A 27,409-nucleotide genomic window follows, 5' to 3' on the forward strand; every position below is an offset into this window, starting at 1 on the left:
ACACTCACCCTTTCACACTCCAACATTCATTTGTATTTATTACTTATATTTTTTGCCCAGCAATTTGATTCTTTTCATATTTCAGTTTTTGTTTAATTTATGGTTTATGCTGTGTCAGACTTTACCTTTGTGAAATTTATTCATTGGTTCCTTGAATGAGAAAGATTTTGCAATGTGGCCCCCATATGATTAAGGTGGCAGGCCTGTATAAGCACGTACATGCAGCAAGGTTAGCTACAAATTAAGATGAAATGATATTTATAAGCGTACATCAAGGTTAGTCCTTATTTCCCAAAGTCAGTGTGTTGTGTTGTCTGAGGTGAAGATTGTAGAGCTGTCCCTGATGCTGCAATGGTTTCCACTGTCAGGAGTGGAATCAGGATTCACAGGGAGGAGAGAAGATTTTGTCCTTCTGTTCTGCAGGCGTGGCATTTTTAGCTGCCTAGCTACTTTACAGCTGACTATTAGCTGTTTTAGATGTCTACCTCTGTCTCTCCTGTGTTGAAGTCTTTTCAAATTGGTTCTCTGTAGATCTGCCTCTTTCCTGCCCTTTACCTGCTTTTTGCAGGCAGCTGCTGTTGTCAAAATGCCAATTCTCCTCCTAAGTAAAGTACTGACACAACTTCTCTCCCACCTGCGCTTCTTAGCTCTTGACCAGGTCAAAGCATAATTTACATTCTTATAATGAGGGGATGAATAAAACTTTGTTATCTCCTGGACAAGGCCACAGTGAACCAGAATATATAGTGAATATATAATATATAGTGAAATAATATATAGTGAAATATATATATATAGTGATAATATATAGTGAAAAGTCTGACAAATTTACTGGAGTTCTATGAGGATGTGTCTAGGGCGGTGGATAGAGGAGAGCCGGTGGATGTGGTCTTTCTAGATTTTCAGAAGGCGTTTGACAAAGTACCTCACAAGAGGTTATTCCAGAAGGTCGAGGGACATGGAGTTGGGGGTAGGGTGTTAGCGTGGATAGAGGATTGGTTGTCAAATAGGAGGCAGAGAGTGGGGGTCAACGGGTGCTATTCGGATTGGCGGATGGTGACTAGTGGAGTGCCCCAGGGGTCGGTGCTGGGGCCTCAGCTTTTTACCATTTATATAGATGATCTGGAGGAGGGAACCGAGTGTAGGGTGTCGAAATTTGCTGATGACACCAAGGTTGGGGGAACGGCAAATTGTGCGGAGGGTGTGGAGAGTCTGCAGAAGGATCTAGATAGGCTGGGCGAATGGGCCAGGAAATGGCAAATGGAATTTAATGTTGGCAAGTGTGAGGTGGTCCACTTTGGTAGGAAGAATGGTAGGAAGGACTATTACTTACGTGGCGAAAAACTGCAGCAGGCGACGGTGCAGAGGGACCTCGGGGTCCTTGTGCATGAGTTGCAAAAACCCAGCTTGCAGGTGCAGCAGGTGGTCAGGAAGGCGAATGGGATGCTGGCCTTCATAGCGAGGGGGATTGAATATAAAAGTAGGGAGGTCTTGCTGCAGCTGTATAGGGCATTGGTGAGGCCGCAGCTGGAGTACTGTGTGCAGTTTTGGGCGCCGCACCTGCGCAAAGATATTTTGGCCTTGGAGGGAGTGCAGAGGAGGTTTACTAGGCTGATACCGGAGTTGAGGGGGTTGAGCTATGAGGAGAGGCTGAATAAACTGGGCTTGTACTCGTTAGAGTTTAGAAGAATGAGGGGAGATCTCATTGAGACGTATAAGATGATGAATGGGATGGATAGGATAGAGGTGGAAAGACTCTTCCCGCTCAGAAAAGACAGTAGGACTAGGGGGCACAGCCTCAAGATAAAAGGGGGGCGGTTTAGAACGGAGTTGAGGAGGAACTTCTTCACTCAAAGGGTGGTGAATCTCTGGAATTCTCTGCCCGTTGAAGTGGTGGAGGCTGCCTCGCTAAATATTTTTAAGACGCGGGTTGATGGGTTTTCGATAAGAGAGGGGATTAAGGGTTATGGGGAGAAAGTGGGAAAGTGGAACTGAGCAGCGACAGATCAGCCATGATCTTATTGAATGGCGGGGCAGGCTCAAAGGGCTAGATGGCCTACTCCTGCTCCTATTTCTTATGTTCTTATGTTCTTATGTAGAATTAAATGAAGGATTGCTTCTCATCCACTTGGAAAAGGAAATACAGTCTGGAATGTACAATTCTGTCTGATAGCTTGGTGCCTGGATGGGATGCTTTTTCGGAGAGTCGATGCAGACTCGATGGGCCAAATGGCCTCCTTCTGCACTGTAGGGATTCTATGGTACTAACTCATTGCAGACTTGCATGGCTTTCCATAGTGAGGGTAGGACAGATTATCTGATTTTGATGAAATTCCCATTGTCTCTAGCTTGCCTTTTGTCCTTAGCTGCTTGCATCTAGGCGGTTTGATTTGATTTTGACTTATTTGGTTTGATTTGATTTATTATTGTCACATGTATTAATATATAGTGAAAAGTATTGTTGCTTGCATGATATACAGACAACACATACTGTTCATAGATAAGGAAATGAGGAAGTGCAGAATGTAGTGTTACAGTCATAGCTAGGGTGTAGAGAAAGATCATCTTAATGCAAGGTAAGTCCATTCAAAAGGCAGCAGGGAAGAAGCTGCTCTGTTCGCTTGGTACATGACCTCAGACTTTTGTATCTTTTTCCTGATGGAAGAAGGTGGAAGAGGGAATGTCTGGGCGTGTGGAGTCCTTAATTATGTTGGCTGTTGGAAGTGTAGACAGAATCAATGGATGGGAAGCAGGCTTGCGTGACAGATTGGGCTACGTTCATAACCTTTCATAATTTCTTGCGGTCTTGGGCAGAGAGGAGCCATACCAAGCTGTGAAACAAACAGAAAGAATGTTTTCTATGGTGCATCTGTAAAGGTTGGTGACAGTCATAGTGGACATGCCAAATTTTCTTAGTCTTCTGAGAAAGTAGAGGCATTGGTGGGCTTTCTGAACTATAGTGTCGCTGTGGGGGACCAGGACATGTTGTTGGTGATCTGGACACCTGAAAACTTGAAGTTTTTGACCATTTCTACTTCATCCCCATTGTTGTAGACAGGGGCATGTTCTCCACTAGGCTTCCTGAAGTTGGTGACAATCTCCTTCATTTTGTTGATATTGAGGGAGAAATTATTGTTGCTGCACCAGTTCAGCAGATTCTCTACCTCATTCCTGTATTCGACATTGAGATCCAGCCCACTACGGTGGTGTTGTCAGCAAACTTGAAAATCGAGTTGGAGGGGAATTTGGCCACACAGTCATAGGTGTATAAGGAATATAGTCAGGGTCTGAGGACGCAGCCTTGCAGGATATGAGGGTAAGCGTGGAGGAGGTGTTTTGCCTCTCCTTACTGAATGAAGGAAACCACAATGCCACTACTTGAACTTGCCCCTCTTTCTTGTGCATTCTTCTCCCAGTCAGCATGGCAATTTCCTGAGATTCACCTTCAAGGAGTCCTTAATCTTGGCTTACCTTGGAGGCAGTGTCCAAGTTTAAGTTGTAAATATATGAATGCCTTAGGAATTTTATCATAAGTCATACTACCACATACCCACTCCATCTGAACGGAGCTCTGATGATGAATGTTTCAATCCCATACATTTCCACTCTTTGAAGTGCCTTAGTACTGGGCGCTTCATCCTCCCATTTGATGCACATGATGTTTCAAATGCATCTCATATGGAACCATTCCTACTGCTTAATATATCTGAAGTAGGTTATGCATGTCTCACAGGTATATACGAGGATGGGTATTACCATAGCTTTGACACATCAAATTTTAGTTTAAGTTTATTACCTCATTTCTTCCACAGTCTCTTGTGAGTGAGCAGAATCTGAGCTTCTCTGGCAATCCTATTTGCTACCTTGCTGCCAATGCAGACATTTCTGGAGATGGTGTTTCTGAGATGGGTTAGTTTATCTACAGCCTTCAGTGCTGTGTCATTGATAATTATAGTGGGTGGGGTACAGTTAGAATTTGGTGGTGGCTGGCCTCTGTCTTCCTTAAACTGAGATAATAGTCATCAGTCGCTTTTGAAAAACAGTCAATGATCCTAACAAGACCTTGCTCACAGAGTGATATGAGCATCATCAGCATCAGCTGTATCACTGCCCTGGGGTAGAGCTGTGTTATTCACTGTGCCATGGGTTCAACCATATTATCTGATGGGTCCCTGGGAGCAACCATATTGTCCTTTGTGTCTCTAGCTACAGCCGTATTGTATGCTGTGTCCCCGAATGCAACTGTATGGTACACAGCATGACCAAGTACATCTGAATTATACACCATGTTTCAAATTCCGCTAGATCCTTGTGCTACGTTGAATATGATGCACCGCGGCTCTTGCCAATGTATTCTCTCTGGCAGCAGGTCTGTGCAAGTTAAGCTTGCTGCTTTTGTAAATCATTTGGCAGAAGATGAAAGCTCTTGATCCACGCACCATTGTTGATCGGCTTTGCCTACATCCTGGGCGCTGTCAACGTCTGCTTGCCCCGGTCAGAAAAGCATATGTTCATTGTGCACTTTTCTGGCCTTTTCCTGAGTACAGGACAGTCAATTTATCAAAATTTGGGGACAGTTACCCTCAGTTCTGGATCTGTCAGTGTTACCTTGGTTAACCAGCCACCACCTCCCCTCCTCACAACATACACTAAAATTTATGTAATGAGTTTCAGAGCTCTTGTCCCTGAGTCTCCCTTCTCCCAGGGGCGCAGTCAAATCCGCTTTGCCCAGGTTTATATGAAGTGCTGCACATGGCCTGATAACAGAATATAAACCTATTGTAGCTGAGCATGAGATAACATAGACAGACATCAGGCTGATAATACAATAGCTTCAACCCTGTACGTGTATCACTTGCCAACCGCCCATATAATGGGGCACAGACGCCTGCTGAGAGTGCTGTTTACCTATTGCATTCAAAACTTGCATCTCATAAGAACATAAGAAATAGTAACAGGAGTAGACCATACGGCCCCTTAAGCTCATTCTGCAATTTAATACAATCATGGATGATCATTGACCTTAATTCCATTTCCCGCCCACTCCCCATATCCCTGATTCTCTAAGAGACCTAAAATCTGTCTATTTCATCCTTAAGCATGTTCAATGATGAATCACAACAACCCTCTGGGTAAAGAATTCCAAAGATTCATAACATAAGCACATAGAAACATAAGAAATAGGAGCCGGAGTAGGCCATTCAGCCCCTCAAGCCTCCTCCACCATTCAATAAGATAATGACTGATCTGATTGTGGCCTTAACTTCACTTTCCTGTCTGTCCCCATAATACTTGACTCCTTTGTAGATAAAGGTGTCTAACTCAGTCTTGAATAAATTCAATAACCCAGCCCCCACTGCCTTCTGCGGGAGAGAATTCAATAGACTAATGACCATCTGAGAGAAGAAATCCCATCTGAACTCCCTCTGAAATTGGACACCCCTTATTTTGAAACTGTACCCCTAATTCTAGATTCTTGCATGAGAAGAAAATATCTTTCAGTATCTACTCTGTCAAACCCCCTCAACATCTTATATGTTTTAATAAGGTCACACCTCATTCTTCCAAACTCCAATGAATAAAGACTCAACCTGCTCAACCTTTCCTAATAATACAACCCCTTCATCTCAGGAATCAATTTTGTGAACTTTGGCTGAACTGACTCAGCTGCAAGTATGTCTTTCCTCAAGTAAGGAAACCAAACCTGGACGCAATATTTTAGATGTGGTTTCACCAGTGCTCTCTAGAGTTGTAGCAAGACTGTCCTACTTGTATACTCTATCCCTCTTTCAATAAAGGCCAACATGCCATTTGCCTTCCTAATTGCTTGTCCCTGCATGCTAACATTTGATTTGATTTGATTTATTATTGCCACGTGTATTAGTATACAGTGAAAAGTATTGTTTCTTGGGTGCTATACAGATAAAGCATACCATACATTGGAAAGGAAAGGAGACAGTGCAGAACGTAGTGTTACAGTCATGGGTAGGATGTAGAGAAAGATCAACTTAATGTGAGGTAGGTCCATTCAAAATCTGATGGCAGTAGGAAGAAAGCTGTTTTTGAGTCAGTCGGTATGTAGACTTTTGTATCTTTTTCCCAATGGAAGAAGGTGCAAGAGAGCATGTCCAAGGTACGGGATCCTTGATTATGCTGGCTGCTTTTCCGAGACAGCAGGAAGTGTAGACAGTGTCAATGGATAGGAGGCTGGTTTGAATGATGGACTGGGCTTTATTCACGACCCTTTGTAGTTTATTGCTGTCTTGGATAGAGCAGGAGCCATACTAAGCTGTGATACAACAGGAAAGAATGCTTTCTATGGTGCACCTATAGAAGTTGGTGAGAGTTGTAGCGGACATACAAAAGTTCCTTAGTCTCTGAGAAAGTAGAGACATTGGTGGGCTTTCTTAACTATAGCATCTGCATGGAGGTACCAGGACTGATTGTTGATGATCTGGACACCTAAAAACTTGAAGCTGCTGACCACTTCTACTTCGTGCCCTTTGATGTAGACAGAAGCATGCCCTCCATTACATTTCCAGAAGTTGATGACAATCTCCTTCATTTTGTTGACATTGAGGGAGAGATTATTATCGTTGCACTAGTTCACCAGGTTCTCTATATCTTTCCTGTACTGTATCTCATCATTGTTTGAGATCTGACCCAATACGGTGGTGTCATCAGCAAACTTGAAAATCAAGTTGGAGGGGAATTTGGCCATACAGTCACACGTGCAGAAGGAGTATAGTAAGAGGCTGAGGATACAGCCTTGCGGACAACCGCTGTTGAGGATAATCGTGGATGAGGTGTTGTTGCCTATCCTTTCTGACTGCGGTCTGTGGGTTAGGAAGTCTAGGATCCAGTTGCAGAGGGAGGAGCTGAGCCCCAGACCACAAAGTTTGGAAATGAGCCTCATAGTTATCTAACTGTTGCAGGGTTGATGTAGGGCCAGGGAGATGACTTCTGCTGTGGACCTGTTGCGGCGATAGGTGAACTGTAATGGATCTAGGCAATCAGGGAGGCAGGAATTGATTTACATAGAATATAGAACACTACAGCACTAACAGACCCTTCGGCCCACAAATTGCACCGATCATATCCATATCTACCAGGCCATAGAACTATCTATAACTCTCAATCCCATTAAATCGCATGTACTCATCCAGAAGTCTTTTAAAAGACCCCAGCGAGTTTGCCTCTACCACCACCAATGGCAGCCGATTCCACTCACTCACCACCCTCTGAGTGAAAAACTGATTTGTGCCATGACTAACCTTTCGAAGCACCTCATAATGATTGATGTCAGAGCCACCAGATGATAGTCATTATGCACACTGCCTCTTTGGTACCATGTTATGATTCATGTATGAGGACTCCCTGATTCCTCTGTACCATAGCATTCTGCTGTCTCTCTCGATTTAAATAATATTTTGCTTTTTTATTTACCCCAAAGTGAATAACTTCACATTTTCCCACATTATAGTCCCATCTGCCAATGTTTTATAGACTCACTTAACCTTCTGTTTTCCTTTGCATACTTTGCTTTCCTGCTTATCATTGTTTCATCAGTGCATCTGATTACAATGCACTCAGTCATATAATCTGAGTCATCAATGTAGTTCATAAATAGTTGTGGCCCCAACACTGATCACTTTGCTACTTCACTAATTAGTTTGCCAACCTGAAAATGGTCCATTTATCCCAACTTTCTGTTTCTGTTAGTTAACCAATCCTCTATTACTCCCAACACCATGAATTCTTATCTTGTGTAATAACCGTGTGGTCTCTCCGAAGCCCTGTACAATTTTAGCAAGACTTCTTTATTTCTGTACTCCAATCCCCTTGCAATAAAGGACAACGTGCCATTTTTCTTCCTAATTACTTACCAAATGTGCGAGCTAATTTTTTTAATGCTCATTGTAAGAATACACTCAAATCCTTCTGAACAACAACATTTACAAGTTACACAATATTGAAAAATATTCTGCTTTTCTTTTCTTATGACCAAACTGAATAAATTCACACTTCCCCACATCATACTCCAGCTGACATTTTGTTTCCCATGTATTTAACCTGTCCATATTTCTTCATAGCCAATTTATATCCTCCTCAGAACTTACATTTCCACCTACCTTTGTATTATTTGCAAACTTAGATGTATTACTCCTGGACTCTTCTTTTCAGTTATTAGTATAGATTGGAAATAGCTGAGGCCACAGAACTGAAACTTGTGGCACTCTACTAGTCACAGCCTGCCAACCTGAAAATGCCCTGTTTCATTCTATTCTTTGCTTCCTGTCTATTAACCAGCCTCTATCCATGCTAACATGTTGCCTCCAACTCCACGAGACCTCATCTTGTGTATGAGCCTTTTGTAAGGCACCTTATTGAATATCTTTGTAAATCCAAGTATATTACATCTGTTAGTTCCTCTTTATCTATTAGTTACATCCTCAAATATTCTAGTAAGTTCACCAAAGATGATTTCTCTTTTATAAAACCATGTTGACTTTGCATGATCATACTGTGATTTTCTCATTGCATTGTTAAATTTTTCTTAATAAGAGTTTACAGCATTTTCTTCTTGGACTGATGTCAGGCTAACTGGGTTGAGGTTCCCTGTTTTCTCTCTCCCTCCTTTCTTGAAAGTTGCTTCATATCAATCATGTTCCATGGGCATTATCATCCCCAGTGACACATTAATATCCAGGAAGTGATTGGACTGGGCCAGAATCACTTGAAGCAAGTAAAATACCTTCACAGATCAACACAGCTGTCATGGAGCCACTTGTAACCTAGTCAATCAACCTGCCTCAGTTTGCTCTTTTACCTCACCTATTGCAGCATTTGCATCTCACATTATATGGCAGGGAACAACTTAGGGAAAGGATCAGCTTGGCAATGTTTCTGGATCAAAAACATTCTGGAATGGGCCCAGATGGATAGGATTCCACTGGGGAGGACTCAAGTATCTAGGTACACAAAAGATTAATCCTCAAATATTCCAAGCATTCTCAACCAAATACTGAGCCTGAATACACAAAACTCATTCCCAAACACAAGTACTTCAATCTTTCTAAGTTGGGCACCAGACTGCTAACCAGGAGGAAAACCATTTTGAGAAATTATTTTTCAAATACTGTACAGGTAACTCTGGAGTTGGTTAGCTCAGTTGGCTAGTTGGCTTGATTTGATGCAGAATGCTACCACTGGCATGACCTTCCAGTTCTTCATGCTGGTGGGATTTTCTGGTCCTGCCGATGACGCATCCCCATTGCCTGTTTCCCAGCAGTGTGGGGTGGGATCAATGGGAAATCCCATTGATCGCAGTGGGACCAGAAGATTCCACTCCTGACCAGTGGTGTGCTGTCTCCTACCACCGAGAGCAATGCTGCACCGGGAAAACAATGGGACATGATGCCAACAGCTCAATCCCTGTACCAGCAATTCATCAAGACCTGCTTCCTTGTCCCAGATTTGTGGACTGGTGCCCCTCAAGCTATCTATAACATATTGTCTCTAAATATCTTTGATGGGCTTTGGTAATTATCTCTTTCCTTGTCACTGCCCACCTGGCATTGGGCAGTGCCAAGGGGATGGGGCCTATTTTGGGTGGGGCCGAGGGACGATTGGTGGGGGGGGGTCCCACTGCCACTCTGCATGGGGATTGGTCTGGGCTGGAGGGAGGTCAGTGATCAGGGTGCTGTCAGGGAGGCCTGACCCCGGGGGTGGGTCTGCTGGGGTGAGGGGTGTGGGGGGATCGCCACTGCTGGAGAGGATGGGCTGGACATAGAGGTGCTTTGGGATGAGGTGGTCAAGGCTGGTCCAGGAATTATTGTGGGGGCCACACTTGGGGGCTGGACGTGCAGCACAGCGATCGAGGGCTGGCCTGGGAATTGTTGTGGGGGCCAGCAAACAGGGAGACTGACAGATCAGGACCACTGCACATGCGCAGAGTTCCAGAACTGTCAGACTCTGCCACCGCCCCTCCCCTCCCCCATCCCCGGCGTGCTGGATTTTGAATGATATTCATGACTGGGACCTCTGCATTGCACAGTATGGGGAGATTCGAGTGCAAAGTTGCACTGAAAAAACAGTCGTGTTCTAAAACAGTTTTCCCACTAATTCAGCACTTCTGGGAGAATTGCCTCTATAATGTCTCAGATATGCACTCTACACAAAGTGATCCTTTTGCCACAAAAATACAGCAATAAAAATATTTTCATTAGTGTTATGCTGCGTGAACAGTGCAGATGTTTTTGGAGATGAAGTCAAAGGGCCACTAATTTTAAGGGTGAGATTTCAGTGCAGCTGATTTTGGAGGTGTTTCCCCATGGAAGTAATGATACTGTAAAGGTTTCCTATTTGTGAAATGCTCACCACAGCTATATATTGCCATTAAGTTGATTCTTCAGCACTCCAGACACGTCAGAATTAGTGAATTCAATTTGGATAAATGCAATTTGAATAGAATTTTTCCTGTAGTGTAAACGAGGTATAAGGTATTTAATTAGAACATTCAGCACTAATAAGAATCCTGTGATATGGATGTGAAGGGTAATTGCAAAATCAATCTCTTTGCTTTTATGCACTCACTGAAACTTGATAAATGATTTACCTGTCAATATTATGCTTAATAAATATTCAAAAGAACACATTTAAACGAGGCTTGTCCCCATTTTCTTTCTCACGCACCTTGCATTTAAATGTGAGTGTAATTGCCTTTTATAAAGTTGTAGTTAGATCAGCTGTCTAGCCTGGAGTGCAAAGGTTTAGATTTTTAATAGCTGTATTAACATGTACTGAAGCCTTAATTTCAGATTTCTTTGAGTAATAAGACCTTAATGTCATCTGTTAGAGTTTAATGTCAAACTGTCAAAGAACCTCTCATTAAAGGTAAGGTGCAAGATTCATTATTACACAGTTTTACTGAAGATTTTTTTTATCACTTTCAGTAAGATTTTGTTTCTTTAACATTGCGCTTCAGGACTGAGTAACTAATATTGCACATTTGCTAAATAGCAAAATACACTGCAAGCATTGGTTTCAACTCAAATGGTAATATCTGCCTTCAGATTATGTTCATTCCAGTTTCACTCCAGCACATAATCTGGCACGGAGGAAGCGGGGGAGAGGAGCTGGGTGGGGGGTTCGGGGAGACTCAGTCCCATGAGCCTTTTGCAAAGCGTGAGAAGCCAACTAACTGTATGTTATTAGCCATCAGATTCTACCTAGAAAAAAACACCTGCAAATTAATACACAAGATATCAATAGAACACAAAGATTGTAGTTTGGAATTTAATGTAATAACTTTCCTGATTTTTTTCCCTCGATCTAGCTGTTTGCAGCTAGAATTGCAATAAAATGCATTTTCCAAATGGAGAAATCACTATTCAAAACATCAGGGGCCGATTTTAACCTAAAATCGCTCGCTGGGAAAGGGACGGATCTAGGTTGGATCTGTACTAACGTCAAACTGGCGGGTATAAAACGGGCTGAACATGCACTGTTTAAAGCGGAGTTAAAGAAACCGGCAGCGTCGTCCAGCTCAGCAGGAACGCGTAAAAACAGGAAACTAACTCCGGAGAGCAGTTTCAATGACAATGTCGGTTCCAGCAGCTCCTGCGCTATTTTTCTGACTCTCTCCCGTGTGCCATTTATAGCTAAACGGCTGAACATGGCGGGAAAAATATCACCTTCCTAAAGCATATCGAATATGAAGAGCCTGCACCCCATGGAGATTTACACTCTGCCATTCTCAACACTGTCACTCGTTGCAAGAAAACACTTGATAAATTGTTCAGAGTTAAGAAAGGAGCTCTTGTAAATTATCCGCTGGTTTAACTAAAGCAGGTTCTGGCCCAGGAATGCCACCAGGCTAAACACAATGGACCTGAAGGACAGACTGAAAGATTTATCATTTTAATCTGTTTAGGGTTACCATAATCTCTTTCTAATGTGTGACATATGAATCTCAGGTAACCCCTTTCCTTTTATCCTAATCTTTCCCCTCTCCCGATTCCCTGATTTATTGCTGTTCAGTTTTTAGCCATTTGAAGCAAACCAGGCTAACACCGTTTTTATCTTACTGTCTGCATTGATTTTCGACATTGCACGTCCAAGTAAGCAGAATTTACCAAGTTGGAATATTTTCAGAAAAATGCAAAACTCCAAGTTTTGGAAAGTTGTCCAGGAGCTGTTCACTGTCACTCATCTTCCAACCACTAAGAAATACGAATATCACAACGCCTACATTCTCAGACTCTTGCTCAGTCGCAGGATTTTATTCAAACAAATCCACACCAGACACAGCCTGTACTCGCACACACGTCTAGCCCAAGCTCGATATTAAATGAAAATACATGAATACTTGCGAGATTGTTTTTGTTCATTGTACTGCTTACTGTCGACAGAATAAGGAATCGCTTTCTCGCGGGAACTGCACCCGTTGCGAGTGCATGTCACAAATCTCACATTTTAAATAAACTTCTCACCGTTTCACCATTTCCCCAACTTAACCTCCTATTGTACATGAAAACCCCTCATTCATAACATGGACCAGGAGCTTAGAAGCTGGAGAATTTCTAAAGCTGAACAGCCGATTTCAATCCGAAGAATTGGCATACAGACTGGAAACTGTTTCTCTCCACAGATGCTATCAGACCTGCCGAGATTTTCTAGCATTTTCTGTTTAAATTACGACCAATGAAAATGTCTGTTTACACCAACCATCAGTTCCGCCCAACATTGCGGTGAACAGGATGAGAGTTAAACGAGCGACTGAACGGGAGGGTGGTGCGTTTTCCGAGGATGAGGGCACAGGGTCATTGCTGTCCAGTGGATTCAAAAATAATTTGAAAATAGGGCAAAATGAACTGATAATACTAAAATAAGAAACATAATATTCTTATGAGAACCAAAGGAAGCTGTCATTATTAAACTGGCGGAATGGAACAAAATCATGAAATATAAATTGCCAAATTTTGATCAATAATTAAATGGGGATGGAGGAACTAAATTACCATATCATATCCCCTTGCATCTTTTCGCACTTATTTTAAAACTGTTTTCTATTTTATCTACATACTTGGTCACTACTCCCTCAATCTGTGAACCATAAACTGAGCAGAAGTCATTCCAGAATAGAACCCTTAGAGCACTGCCTCTCAGAAATAGTCCTTAAATTCTGCTCTTTGTTTCTTCTCTCTTAATGTAATCCAACTCTTCTCTTAATTCCACATCCCTCGATCTTCTTCAATTGTCTCCCATATGGTGAATAATCATAAGTTCTCTGTCAGTCCTGTTACAATCCCTTCAGAGGCAAATATTTTTTAAAACAAAAGAACAAATACAAAGCCAATGGAAAGAAAATCAATAGATACGTTTTCCTACTTTAAGAACTTCACTGTAACAAATCAACTAAAGACAACATAATTCAAACACTAATTATCAGGTGAAAGATATTTCAAATAGAAAGGTAAATTTCACTTTAATTAGTTAGAACAACAAAGGTATGCTTTAAGCAGTTATAAGAACTCTCATTATTTCTCACAAAAGTGGGACCATGAGCAATCTCACAGTCTTTCCGACTTAGTTTCCACTATGTAGGTTCTCTTATTCTCATTCAATCATTTCAGTCCTTGAGTCGCATTCACCAATAGCCATATTCCATCTGAAGTCTCCAGACATGGTTACCACCAACAAGGTACATGTCTATGAACTCTCTCTCACTCAGATCATGGCAGTCCAGATGGCACAACAGCCCCAGCGACTCCCTTCTCCAATCTCTTTAAATGGTCTGGTGATCTCTGGCAACACTGAAATAGCAGCAGATATCAAATGTACTGCATTTCCCTATCCATCATATCTGTCGCTACTGGAAGTACACAATTAGGTCTGCTGATGTTCAATCCTTGGTACCTTCTTATTTTTCATCTACATGTTTCTCCTCAGTGCATCATCCAAAAGCACAGCATTAGTTTTCCTTCTTTTTTTCTTACACAGTCCCTCAGGATCAAGGATGATTTGCATCTACATCAGTTTGTTAAGTCCTCAGATGGTTGATAATTTTAGTCTATGACCTGCAGATTCTGCTACATGTCAAACAGGTGATGCTTGAAGTGTTCAGTACACAGGTTATAGAGTCATAGAGGTTTACAGCATGGAAACAGGCCCTTCGGCCCAACTTGTCCATGCCGCCTTTTTTTTTAAAACCCCTAAGCTAATCCCAATTGCCTGCATTTGGCCCATATTCCTCTATACCCATTGTACCCATGTAACTATCTAAATGCTTTTTAAAAGACAAAATTGTACCCACCTCTACTACTACCTCTGGCTGCTTGTTCCAGACACTCACCACCCTCTGTGTGAAAAAATTGCCTGTCTGGACACTTTTGGAATGTCTCCCCTTCACCTTAAACCTATGTCCCCTAGTTTTAGACTCCCCTACCTTTGGAAAAAGATATTGACTATCTACCTTGTTTACGCCCCTCATTATTTTATAGACCTCTATAAGATCACCCCTCAGCCTCCTATGCTCCAGAGAAAAAAGTCTCAGTCTATGCTGCCTCTCCTTATAACTCAATCCATCAAGTCCTGGTAGCATCCTAGTAAATCTTTTCTGCACTCTTTCTAGTTTAATAATATCCTTTCTATAATAGGATGACCAGAATTGCACACAGTATTCCAAGAATGGCCTTACCAATGTCTTGTACAACTTCAACAAGACATCCCAACTCCTGTATTCAGTATTCTGACTGATGAAACCAAGCATGCCGAGTGCATAAGAACATAAGAAATAGGAGCAGGAGTAGGCCATCTAGCCCTTCGAGCCTGCCCCGCCATTCAATAAGATCATGGCTGATCTGTCGTGGCTCAGTTCCACTTTCCCGCCCTCTCCCCATAACCCTTAATCCCCTCTCTTATCAAAAACCCATCAACCCGCGTCTTAAAAATATTTAGCGAGGCAGCCTCCACCACTTCAACGGGCAGAGAATTCCAGAGACTCACCACCCTTTGAGTGAAGAAGTTCCTCCTCAACTCCGTTCTAAACTGCCCCCCCTTTATCTTGAGGCTGTGCCCTCTAGTCCTACTGTCCTTTCTGAGCGGGAAGAGCCTCTCCACCTCTATCCTATCCATCCCATTCATCATCTTATACGTCTCAATGAGATCTCCCCTCATTCTTCTAAACTCTAACGAGTACAAGCCTAGTTTATTCAGCCTGTCCTCATAGTTGAACCCCCTCAACTTCGGTATCAGCCTAGTAAACCTCCTCTGCACTCCCTCCAAGGCCAAAATATCCTTGCGTAAGGGTGGCGACCAAAACTGCACACATTACTCCAACTGCAGCCTCACCAGTGCCCTGTACAGTTGCAGCAAGACCTCCCTACTTTTATATTCAATCCCCCTCGCTATGAAGGCCAGCATCCCATTCGCCTTCCTGACCACCTGCTGCACCTGCAGGCTGGGTTTTTGCGACTCATGCACAAGGACCCCGAGGTCCCTCTGCACCGTCGCATGCTGCAGTTTTTCGCCATGTAAGTAAGTCCTTCCCATCAGTATTCCTACCAAAGTGGACAACTTCACACTTGCCAACATTAAATTCCATTTGCCATTTCCTGGCCCATTCGCCCAGCCCATCTAGATCCTTCTGCAGACTCTCCACACCCTCCGCACAATTTGCCGTTCCACCAATCTTGGTGTCATCAGCAAATTTTGACACCATACACTCGGTTCCCTCCTCCAGATCATCTATATAAATGGTAAATAGCTGAGGCCCCAGCACCGACCCCTGGGGCACTCCACTAGTCACCAACCGCCAATCCGAATAGCACCCATTGACCCCCACTCTCTGCCTCCTATTTGACAGCCAACCCCCTATCCAAGCTAACACCCTACCCCCAACTCCATGCCCCCTAACCTTCTGTAATAACCTCTTGTGTGGCACCTTATCAAACGCCTTCTGAAAATCAAGAAAGACCACATCCACCGGCTCTCCTCTATCCACCGCCCTAGACACATCCTCATAGAACTCCAATAAATTCGTCAGACACGACTTTCCCTGAACGAAACCGTGCTGCGTCCGCTCTCTCAAACAATTCTCCTCAAGATGCCTCGCTATTTTCTCCTTGATCACGGATTCTATAATTTTACCTACAACAGACGTTAAACTAACCAGCCTATAATTCCCTGCCTTTTGCCTGCCACCCTTCTTAAACAACGGCGTAACATTAGCCATTTTCCAATCTTCCGGCACTTCCCCGGAATCCAGCGATGTTTGAAAAATAATCATCAAGGCATCCACTATCACCTCCGCCATTTCTTTCAGAACTCTTGGATGCATTCCATCCGGTCCTGGGGACTTGTCCACAATCAGTCCCTCCAGTCTGTCGAGCACCGCCTCTCTAGTAACAATAATGTCACTCAGGCCCTCCACTCCTATCATCTTTCCATCGCTAACACCTGGCAAACTATTCACGTCCTCCTCCGTGAAGACTGAAACAAAAAAGTTATTCAAGGCCTCAGCCATTTCCCCATCGCCCACCACTAAGTTCCCCCCTCTCATCCTCCAACGTTCACCCCAGTCAGCCTCTCCCTTTTTATATATTTATAAAAACTCTTACTATCCTTTTTTATATTAAGCGCTAGCCCAGCTTCATAGTTTATCCTACCCTTCTTTATCAACTTCTTCGTCATTCTTTGTTGATATTTAAACCTCTCCCAATCCTCTTCTTGCCCACTACTCTTAGCTACTCTAAACGCATCCGCTTTTAATTTAATACTTTCCTTTACCTCCTTTGTTATCCACGGCTGATTATCTCTCCTCCTACGATCCTTTTTAACCATCGGAATAAATTTCTGCTGAGCACCAAGAAAGATCTCCTCATCACCAAGAAAGAGTGCCTTCTTCACCATTCTGTCCACCTGTGACTGCATTTTCAAGGAACTATGAACATGTACCCCTAGATCTCTTTGTTCTGTAACTCTCCCCAGCGCCCTACCATTAACTGAGTAAATCCTGCCCTGGTTCAATCTACCAAAATGCTTCACCTCGCATTTGTCTAAATTAAATTCCATCTGCCATTCGTCAGCCCACTGGCCCAATTGATCAAAATCCTGTTGCAATTGGAGATAACGTTCTTCATTGTCCACTATGCCATCAATCTTGGTGTCATATACAAACTTACTAACCATGCTCCCTATAGTCTCATCCAAATCATTAACATAAATGACAAATAAGAGTGGACCCAGCACTGATCCCTCAGGCATACCATTGGTCATTGGTCTCCAGTTTGAAAAACAATTCTCTACAACCACCCTCTGGCTTCAGTCAAGAAGCCAATTTTGTATCCATTTAGATACCTCACCCTGGATTCCATGAGGTTTAACTTTATGCAACAACCTACCATGTGGTACCTTGTCAAAGGCCTTGCTAAAGTCCATGTAGACAACATCAACTGCACTGTCCTCATCTACCTTCTTGGCTACCCCTTCAAAAAACTCAATTAAATTTGTGAGACATGATTTTCCAGTCACAAAACCATGCTGACTGTCCCTAATCGGTCCTTGCATTTTCCTCCCTAGTCTTCCACAACGTCCTGGGATATACTTCATCAGGTCCCGGGGATTTATCTACCTTGATGCTCTTTAAGACTTCCAGCACCTCCCTCTCTGTAATATGTACACTTCTCAAGACATCACTATTTATTTCCCCAAGTTCCCTAACATCCATGCTTTTCTCAACAGCAAATACTGATGAGAAATATTCATTTAGGATCTCACCCATCTCTTTTGGATCTGCACATAGATGACTTTGTTGATCCTTAAGAGGCCCTACTCTCTCCCTTGTTGCTGTTTTGCCCTTTATGTATTTGTAGAAGCTCTTTGGATTCTCCTTTGCCTTACCTGCCAAACAATCTCGTGTCCCCTTTTCGCCCTCCTGATTTCTCTCAGCTCTTCTCCTACACCCCCTATACTTTTCAATAGATTCATTTGATCCCAGCTGCCTATGCATGTCAAGTGCCTCTTTCTTCTTCTTGGCCAGGGCCTCAATATCCCGAGTCATCAAAGGTTCCCAACTTCTGCCAGCCTTGCCCTTCACTCTTAAGAGAAATGTGTTTATCCTGGACTCTGGTTAACACACTTTTGAAAGCGTGTCACTTACCAGACGTCCCTTTGCCTTCCCACAGACTCCCCCAATTAACTTTTGGAAGTTCCTGCCTGATACCATCAAAATTGGTCTTGTCCCCATTTAGAATTTTAACTTCTAAGACAAACCTATCATTCTCTATTGCTATCTTAAAACTAATGGAATTATGGTCACTGGTCCCAAAGTGATCCCTCACTAACACTTCTGTCACTTGCCCTTCCTCATTTCCCAAGAGGAGGTCAAGTTTTGCCCCCTCTCTAGTCAGGCCATCCACATACTGAATGACAAATTCCTCCTGAATAAACTTGACAAATTTCTCTCCATCGAACCCTCTAATACGATGGCTGTCCCAGTCAATATTGGCAAAATTAAAATCTCCAACTATTATCACTCTATTTTTCTTGGAGCTACCTATAATCTCCTCACATATTTGCTCCTCAATTTTCTGCTGACTATTTGGGGGCCTATTGTACAAACCTATCAAAATGATTTCCCCCTTCTTATTCTCAGTTCTATCCATATAGACTCTCTGGGCGAACCCTCGGATATATCTCGTCTCAGTACGGCCGTGATGCTTTCCCTAATCAAAAGTGCAACTCCTCTTCCTCTCTTACCTCCTGTTCTATCTTTCCTATAGCATCTGTACCCTGGAACATTAAGCTGCCAGTCCTGTCCCTTCCTTAGCCATGTTTGGGTTATTTGGATATTTGTGCATTCCCTCTGATACCTCATCAGAGAAATTTTTGGCTCCATGAGTAATGAACAGTGATGAGGGCACTTCACACTCACCTGAGGAATTGGCAGAAGCAGAGATGTTCTAGGGTGCCAAGAGTGGGAGCACTGCTAGACTTCAGGACAATGCTGGACCCAAGACAGATGACAAGCCTCTGGAGTCATCTATCAGGCTGCAGATGCTGATGTCCAGCAGGATGTGTGACAAAATCTGATGAAGATTCATAAGGTTCTGTGCTCCATGGTCTCTGTTATGAAGGTTCCATGCTGAGCATTAGTATTGCACTGAACTTATGAGGAAAGGCTGAGGGACTTGAGGTTACTTTCATTAGAGAGAAGAAGGTTACAAGGTGACCTAATTGGGGCATACAAGATGATCAGAGGGTTAGATAGGGTGGACAGTGAGAGCCTTTTTCCTTGGATAGTGATGGCTAACACGAGGGAACATAGCTTTAAATTAAGGGGTGGTAATTATAGGACGGATGTCAGAGGTAGGTTCTTTACTCAGAGGATAGTAAGGGCGTGGAATGCCCTGCCTGCAGCAGTTGTGGACTCGCCAACTTTAAGGGCGTTCAAATGGTCAGTGGATAGGCATATGGATAACATTGGAATAGTTTAGGTTAGGGGGTCATTAGATTGGTTCCACTGGTCGGCGCAACATCGAGGGCCGAAGGGCCTGTACTGTGCTATGTTCTATGTTCTATGAACCTTAACATTGAGTGCACAGCCTCCTCCTGAGAAATATAGAAATTAGGCATAGGAGTAGACCATTTGGCCCTTTGAGCCTACTCCACCATTCATTATGATCATGGCTGATCTTTGATCTCAATGCTATATTCCTGCTTTCGCCCCATACCCCTTGATGCCACTAAAATCTAAAATAATCTTTTTCTTAAACACATTCAGTGATTTGGCCTCCACAATCTAAGTGGTAGAGAATTCCTTAGGTTCACTACCCTACTATTTTTCCACAAGTCAGTCCTAAATGGTCCACCCAAATCCTGAGACTGTGTCTTCTGGTTCTAGATTCCCCAACCAGGGGAAAATATCCTCCCTGCATTTAGTCTGTCCAGCCCTGTTATAATTTTGTACATCAATCAGATCTCCTCTCACCTTTTGAAACTCTGGTGAATACAGGCTCATTACACTATTCTCTCCTCATATGACAGTCCCAACAACTTAATGACCCTCTGCATTCCTTACATCCTTTCTTAAGTAGGGAGACCAAAATTGCATGTAATACTCCAGGTCTCACCAAGGCCCTGTATAACTGCAGAAAGACATTCCTACTTCCGAACTCAAATCCTCTTGTAACAAAGACCAACAAACCATTTGCCTTCCTAATTACTTGCTGCATCTACCTCTCCACTTTCATTGTCTGGTGTACAAGGACACCCAGATCCCTTTGTACATTCATACTTCCCAATATTATTACCATTTAAATACTACTCTGCCTTTCTATTTTTCACACCAAAGTGTATTACCTCGCAGTTAGCCACTTCCAGCACAGAACAGTATAACACAGAAACAGATCCTTTGGCCCATGATTTTGTGCCAAACATAATGCAAACTTAAACTAATCCCTTCTGCCTGCCCTTGGGCTATATCTCTCTTTTCCTTACATATTCATTTGCTTATCTAAAAGCCCCTTAATCGCTCGTATCATTTCTATCTGGACTACCATCCCTGGCAGCGTATTTCAGACACCTACCACTCTCTGTGTAAAACAAAACTTCTCATATCTCCTTTGAACTTTCCCCCTCCTACCTTAAGTGCATGTCCCCTACTATTAGATATTTCAACTCTGGGAAAAAGATTCTGACTGTCAACCCCCTATTTATGCCTCTCATAATTTGATAGACATCTATCAGGTTTCCCCTCAGGCTCCCGAGAAAACATCTCTGGTTTGTGCAGCTGCTCCTTATAGCTCACACTCTCTAATCTAGGCAGCATCCTGGTAAACCACTTCTGCATTCTCTCCAAAGCCTCCACATCCTTCCTATAATATGGCAACCAAAATTGAATGCAATACTCTCAGTGTGGCTTATCCAAAGTTTTATAAAACTGCAACACAACATCCTGACTCTTGTGTATCCCCACTCCTGTTTGGGGATAAATAGTCAATGGCAGCAATGTTTCCTGCCCCGTGGTGTTTCTCATCTCCAACCATACAGATTATACATCATGATTTTCTCAGTAAAAATACTACCTCACTATTGCTTTGATTTCCACCTTTATTGACAATGCTAGTCCAACTCCTTTCCTTTATGGTTTGTCCTTCCTAAATAACAAATACCCATGGATGTTCAGTTCTTGGTAACTCTTGCAAACATATCTCTGTAATTGCAACTATATCATAACCGTTTATTTTTATTTGTGCTGATAATTCATCTACCTTATTGAGAATGCTCTGTGTATTAAGACACAAGCATCTAGACTTGTTTGTCAGCTTTATTTTGCATTCCGACCTCATTTGTCTTTCAGCCTTGTTTTTTCTGTCTTCCAGCTTTTCTCCTTACATCTCTGTCTTTTGTTTCTATCCTTGTTTCTTCCTCCTCTGTTTCCCTGCTCGGGTTCCCAGTGATGACTCTTATGAAGAGGCAACTTCAGGAACAGAATCAGGGGTTCCAGGAGTTATGCTCAGACCTGAATCCAACACACTGGTTGTGATCTCAGGAGGTGAGTGCCAACGTGAGATATTGATGAGGCTCCCAGTCTTTCTGCTGATATCCATCCATCAATGATGAGTAGGGAGGTCCAAATGAACAGCACGCTGGTGGATGAGCTGCCTGTCATCTCCATGGGTTCCTCTGACAGCGACCCAGACAAGGGCATAATCTCCACCCCTCAGATGCAAGGGGCAGATGCAATGACAACTGAGAAGTGCCCAGCTATGGATCAGGCTCAGGGGACAGTGCAATGGTCCTCCTCACCACTGTCCTTGTGGAGGCTTGATTCTTGTTGTGTTTCTCCTCAGCTGCATCACAATCTCGGCCTTTTGGCTAAGATCAAGTGTAGTATCAACATGCTGTGCTTGGTTGAAGTCATTAGGTTACATTTCAGCCTCATTTGAAGCAATTTTTTAAAGCAGCATCTCGGCCTTTTGGCTAAGATGCAAATTAGATCAAGCCTTGGAGGAGGAGCTACACCTACTCCAATCAGCTTGGATCATGTAGATCAAGCCCAAGACAGGAGGTGAGAGCCCTGTCTTGTCAGCTCGGATCGGGAATGTCCCAACTTGTTGGGACTCTGAATTGGCTTTAATTTGACTTGATTGGATTGGAATACAGTAAACAAAAAAAAAGTTTCTCCTCAGCCTCTATTGGGTGCCAGAGTGGAGTCATGTGCCAACTTTTCATGAGATAGACTTTGTCACCCAGGAGCCATCCTTCCAATTATGCAGAAGCTACAAACAGCCTTGGTACCTGTCAGTGCTGCATGATGTAAGCATTGTGTGAGATGCCATGATAATGGGTATAAACCTGCCAAATCTGTGTCCTGTGGTTGCAGTTGATCTGCATATTCGATAAGTGGAACCTCCTTTGGTTAACAAAAGGGGCTCACCTACTGGTGCCATGAGGGACACATGACTGCAATCTATTAGATCCTGGGTGCAGGGGAACCCAGTCATTGCTGAGAAACTCCAGATTCTCTCTGCCTGTCTGGTGTTGTTTGTCTGGTAGCAGATAAATGTGTGGGGGATGTGTCTGAAGATAGGGTCAGCACAACACAACTATATGCAGCGGATTGAGACACACCACACAGACCTCCCACCGAGCCCTGAAAAAAATCAGACGCCCAGACATTGAAGGCTACTGAGATCTTCAATGCTCTTGGCATGGGATGTCCACCCACACAGCTGAAGGTGATTTCCAGATCGATTATGTGACATTTTGTTGTCACGGTATCCCCGGATAGGCGGATAGTCTCCTGTTGCACTGGACCTCGCATATCTGGCAGTAGATGGAACACTGTCCGTGCACTGTTAACTCATGTCACCTTCAGCATACTCTCACCCTGCTGATTCTGCACCAACTGAATCTGTGCCTCCTCTGAAAGGTCTTTCATTGGGACCTGCCCACACTCAGCTTGCCTCCCGCGCTTTCTTTCTCTTCAGAGGAGATCCCATCAGCTGATGTACAATATCCCCATTAGGTGCGACGCAGAGGGCCAGTACTTTGCAAATGAGGGATCACTGTGCAGCTTCCAGCAACCTTCCAGGGAAGATGAGCTGAAAGCTGCACAGTTGGGCCGAAGGGCCTGTTTCCCTGCTATGATCACTGTTTACTGCTTTGTTAATGGCCTTAATTTAGTCGGCCTTTTAAATGTGTCAGATGCGTTCGACATCCAAACGTGAAATTTTGGTCCGAATGTCCCGCAGGGATTTGGGGGTTTTGCCTGAACCCATTGGAGATACAGACAGTGTCACCATGGGGGAGGCCCCGGAAACTCAGAGATTCCTTTGCACCCAGGGAGCAGCAATCTGGTCTCAGTCCAATGATCTCAGCATCAGTAAACACAGCCTATCCCATCATCTCAAAGATGTTGATCGATGCACCATCCAGAATAACTCTACACGGTGAGTGAACAGAGATCAGTAACTCCAGCTTCAAGTTAAAAGCTGTTTGCGTCAGGCGATACGATTAAAATAAATGTACGAAGAATATGTTTTGGTTATGATGCCTTTCACAATCTGATAACCTTCCGGCAGAACCTGACCAGCGCCGCGGGTAAATAATAGTTTATACCTTCAGACCGGCAGGAGGAGGGGAACTGGGGGCTGTAGGATCAGAAACTGTCCTCGCAGGTTTCTGGAGCGCTGAATTCGTACTAAACGAAGTCACAGCTCCCCCCAGTGCCAGTAACTCCAGCAATAAGCAAACTCAGGAACAGGGTGACTGCAATGCACGTTCAAACAAACTTAGTGATATCTGTTCAGCAGTCAGGAAATCATACATAACACAGTAAAACACAACAACGCAGTGTATTGTAATACTGCCATACTGTAACGCGCGTGTATTGTAATACAGCCACACTATGACACGCATGTATTGAAATACAGCCATGCCATAACACGTGTATTGTAATACGACCATACTGTAACACACATTTATTGTAATACAGCGATATTGTAACATGTGTATTGTAATACAGCCATACTATGACACATATGTATTGTAATAAGGCCACACTATAACACACATGTATTGTACTACAGCCACACTATAACATACATGTATTGTAATACAACCACTCTGTAACACACATGTATTGTAATACCGCCATACTGTAACACATGTGTATTGTAATACAGCCACACTATGACACACATGAAGAGGGAGGGCAAACAGACAGATATCATGGTACATACAGGTACCAATGATATAGATAGAAAAGGGATGAGCTCTTGCAAGTAGAATTTATGGAGCTAGGAAGTAGATTAAAAAATAGGACCTAGAAGGTAGTAATCTCTGGAATACTTATAATCATAGAATCTACAGTGCAGAAAGAGGCCATTTGGCCCATTGTGCCTGCATTATCAAACAAGGCCCTATCCTGTAACCCACATATTTACCCTGCTAATCCCGCTAACAGGGCAGAACGTTTTTGTGAGTTTAGTTTGATATACATATACATAGACGATCTGGAGGAGGGGGCTGAGTGTAGGGTAACAAAGTTTGCTGATGACACGAAGATGATAGGGAAAGCGAATTGTGTGGAGGACGCAGAAAGTCTGCAGAGAGATTTGGATAGGCTGAGTGAGTGGGCGAGGACCTGACAGATGGCAAATGTGCAGTTATCTACTTTAGAAGAAATAATAGTAAAATGGAATATTATTTAAATGGTGAAAAATCACAACATGCAACTGTGCAGAGGGACCTGGGGGTCTTTGTGCATGAATTGCAAAAACTCAGTCTGCAGGTGCAGCAGGTGATCAAGAAGGCAAATGGAATGTTGGCCTTTATAGCGAGGGGGATAGAATATAAAAGCAGGGAGGTCTTGCTGCAACTGTACAGGGTACTGGTAAGGCTGCAACTGGAGTACTGTGTGCAATTTTGGTCCCCTTATTTGCCAAAGGATATATTGGCCTTGGAGGGAGTACAGAGAAGGTTCACCGGGTTGATACTGGAGATGAGGGGGCTCGTTTATGAGGAGAGAGTGAGTAGATTGGGTCTGTACTCGTTGGAGTTTAGAAGGCTGAAGGGTGATCTTATAGAGACTTACAAGATAATGAAGGGGCTAGATAGGGTAGAGGTAAAGAGACTCTTTCCACTTAGAAAGGAAACCAGAACTAGAGGGCACAGCCTCAAAATAAGCAGGTTCAGTTTAGAACAGAGTTGAGGAGGAACTTCTTCTCTCAGAGGGTAGTGAATCTCTGGAATTCTCTGCCCATTGAAGTAGTGGAGGCTACCTTGTTGAATATGTTTAAGTCACGGGTAGACAGATTTCTGATCGATAAGGGAATTAAGGGTTATGGGGAGCAGGTGGGTAAGTGGAACTGATCCACTTCAGATCAGCCATAATCTTATTGAATGACAGGGCAGGCTCGAGGGGCTAGATGCCGACTCCTGCTCCTAATTCTTATGTTCTTATATTGAGCATGATGATTGACATGGGCTTGGGCGGCCAAAGGGCTTGTTCCTGTGCTGTACTTTTTTTTGTTCCTTGAAACTGGAGCACCTGAAGGAAACCCAAGCAGATGCAGGGAGAATGTGCAAACTCCACACTGTCACCTGAGGCCAGAATTGAACCCAGGTCCCTGGTGTTATGAGGCAGCAGTGCTAACCACAGCACCACCATTCCACCCACCCTCCACCAAGAGGAAAAGTTTTTTTCCTGTGTAATCTATCAATGCCCTTCATAATTTTGTACATCTCAATCATGTTCCCCTCAGGCGCCTGTGCTCCAGATAAAACAATTCCAGTCTATCCAATCTCTCTGTTTAACTAAAACTGTCCAGTCCAGGTGACATACTGGTAAATGCTCTCTGCACCCTTTCCATTGCTATCACTTCCCCCCGTGATGTGGATTCCAGAAGGTCACACAATGCTCCAGTTTGGCCTAACCAATGTTTTATACGGTTCCAGCCTAACCTCCCTGCTTTCTAAGAAAGGGAATTTGACAGCTAGCGATCCTCTGAGACAAAATATTTCACCTCAGCTCAGTCTCAAAAGGGATACCTCTTATATTTAAAATGCACTTCCTAGTTCTAATCTTTCTCACAAATGGGAATATCCTCCCAGTATCCATCCTAGCAGGTACCCTCAGGATCTTATATATTTCAATTAAACCACTTCTCGTTCTTCTAATCTCCAATGGCCCAACTTTTCCTCATAGAATAAACCCTACATTCCAGGAAAGAGTTCAGTGAACATTTTCTTTACTACCTCTAATGCAATTTTATATTTTTTCAAATAAAGAAACTAAAACTGTATGCGTTATTCCAGATGTGGTCTCATCAACACCCTATACATAAGAACATAAGAAATAGGAGCAGGAGTAGGCCATCTAGCCCTTTGAGCCTGCTCCGCCAATCAATAAGATCATGGCTGATCTGACGTGGATTAGTTCCACTTTCCCGCCCGCTCCCCATAACCCTTAATTCCTTTGTCTGTCAAAAACCTATCTACCCGTGACTTAAATATATTTAGCGAGGTAGCCTCCACCACTTCAACGGGCAGAGAATTCCAGAGATTCACCACCCTTTGAGTGAAGAAGTTCCTCCTCAACTCTGATCTAAACTGCACCCCCCCCCCCTTATCTTGAGGCTGTGCCCTCTAGTTCTGCTATCCTTTCTAAGTGGGAAGAATCTCTCTACCTCTACCCTATCCATCCCTTTCATTATCTTATACATCTCTATAAGATCCCCCCTCATCCTCCTATACAGCTGCAGTAAAACTTCCCTACCTTTATAAAAATAAAAGCAAATTACTGCAGATGATGGAATCTGAAACCAAAAGAGAAAATGCTGGAAAATCTCAGCAGGTCTGGTAGCATCTGTAAGGAGAGAAAAGAGCTGATGTTTCGAGTCCAGGTGACCCTTTGTCAAATGATCCCCTACCTTTATATTCCATTCCTGTTGCAATATCTGCCAACATCCAACATTTGTCTTTGTAATTACCAGCTGCACCTCTAATATGCTGCTTTTATATTCTTCCTGCTAAAGTAGAAAAATTCACATTTTCACATTTTATATCCTAGCTGTAAATTTTTTGCCCACTCATTTAATCCACCTTCTTCCCTTTGCAGACTTTACAACTTACTTTCCCATTTGGTGAGATCAACAAAGTTAGTGACCATATATTTGGTCCTGACACCCACGTCATTGATGTAGATTTTGGATAGTTGAGACCCCAGGACTGATCCTTGTGGCACTCCACAGATTGCCAACCCAAAAAGTCCTATTTATCCCTACTTTTTACTCCAGTTAGCTTATCCATCTTTCATCAATGCTAATGGCCATAATTCTCCAGCTGTTCATACCAGAGGATTCTTTGCTCAGTTGGTAGCGCGCCCATGCCCGTGGAT

The 27,409-nt window shown here is 43.2% G+C and overlaps 1 non-coding gene across 1 annotated transcript; it reads left to right on the forward strand.

Annotated features, from left to right (window-relative positions):
- The first annotated feature begins 21,861 nt into the window (after window positions 1-21,861).
- Window positions 21,862-22,054, forward strand: LOC145337916 (U2 spliceosomal RNA). Its single transcript, XR_013885403.1, has one exon. It is a non-coding gene; the product is annotated as a U2 spliceosomal RNA (small nuclear RNA).
- Window positions 22,055-27,409: the final 5,355 nt, after the last annotated feature.

The sequence above is a fragment of the Carcharhinus amblyrhynchos genome, unplaced genomic scaffold (genome assembly GCF_965287045.1).
Source record: "Carcharhinus amblyrhynchos unplaced genomic scaffold, sCarAmb.v2.hapA scaffold_80, whole genome shotgun sequence".
NCBI lineage: Eukaryota > Metazoa > Chordata > Chondrichthyes > Carcharhiniformes > Carcharhinidae > Carcharhinus > Carcharhinus amblyrhynchos.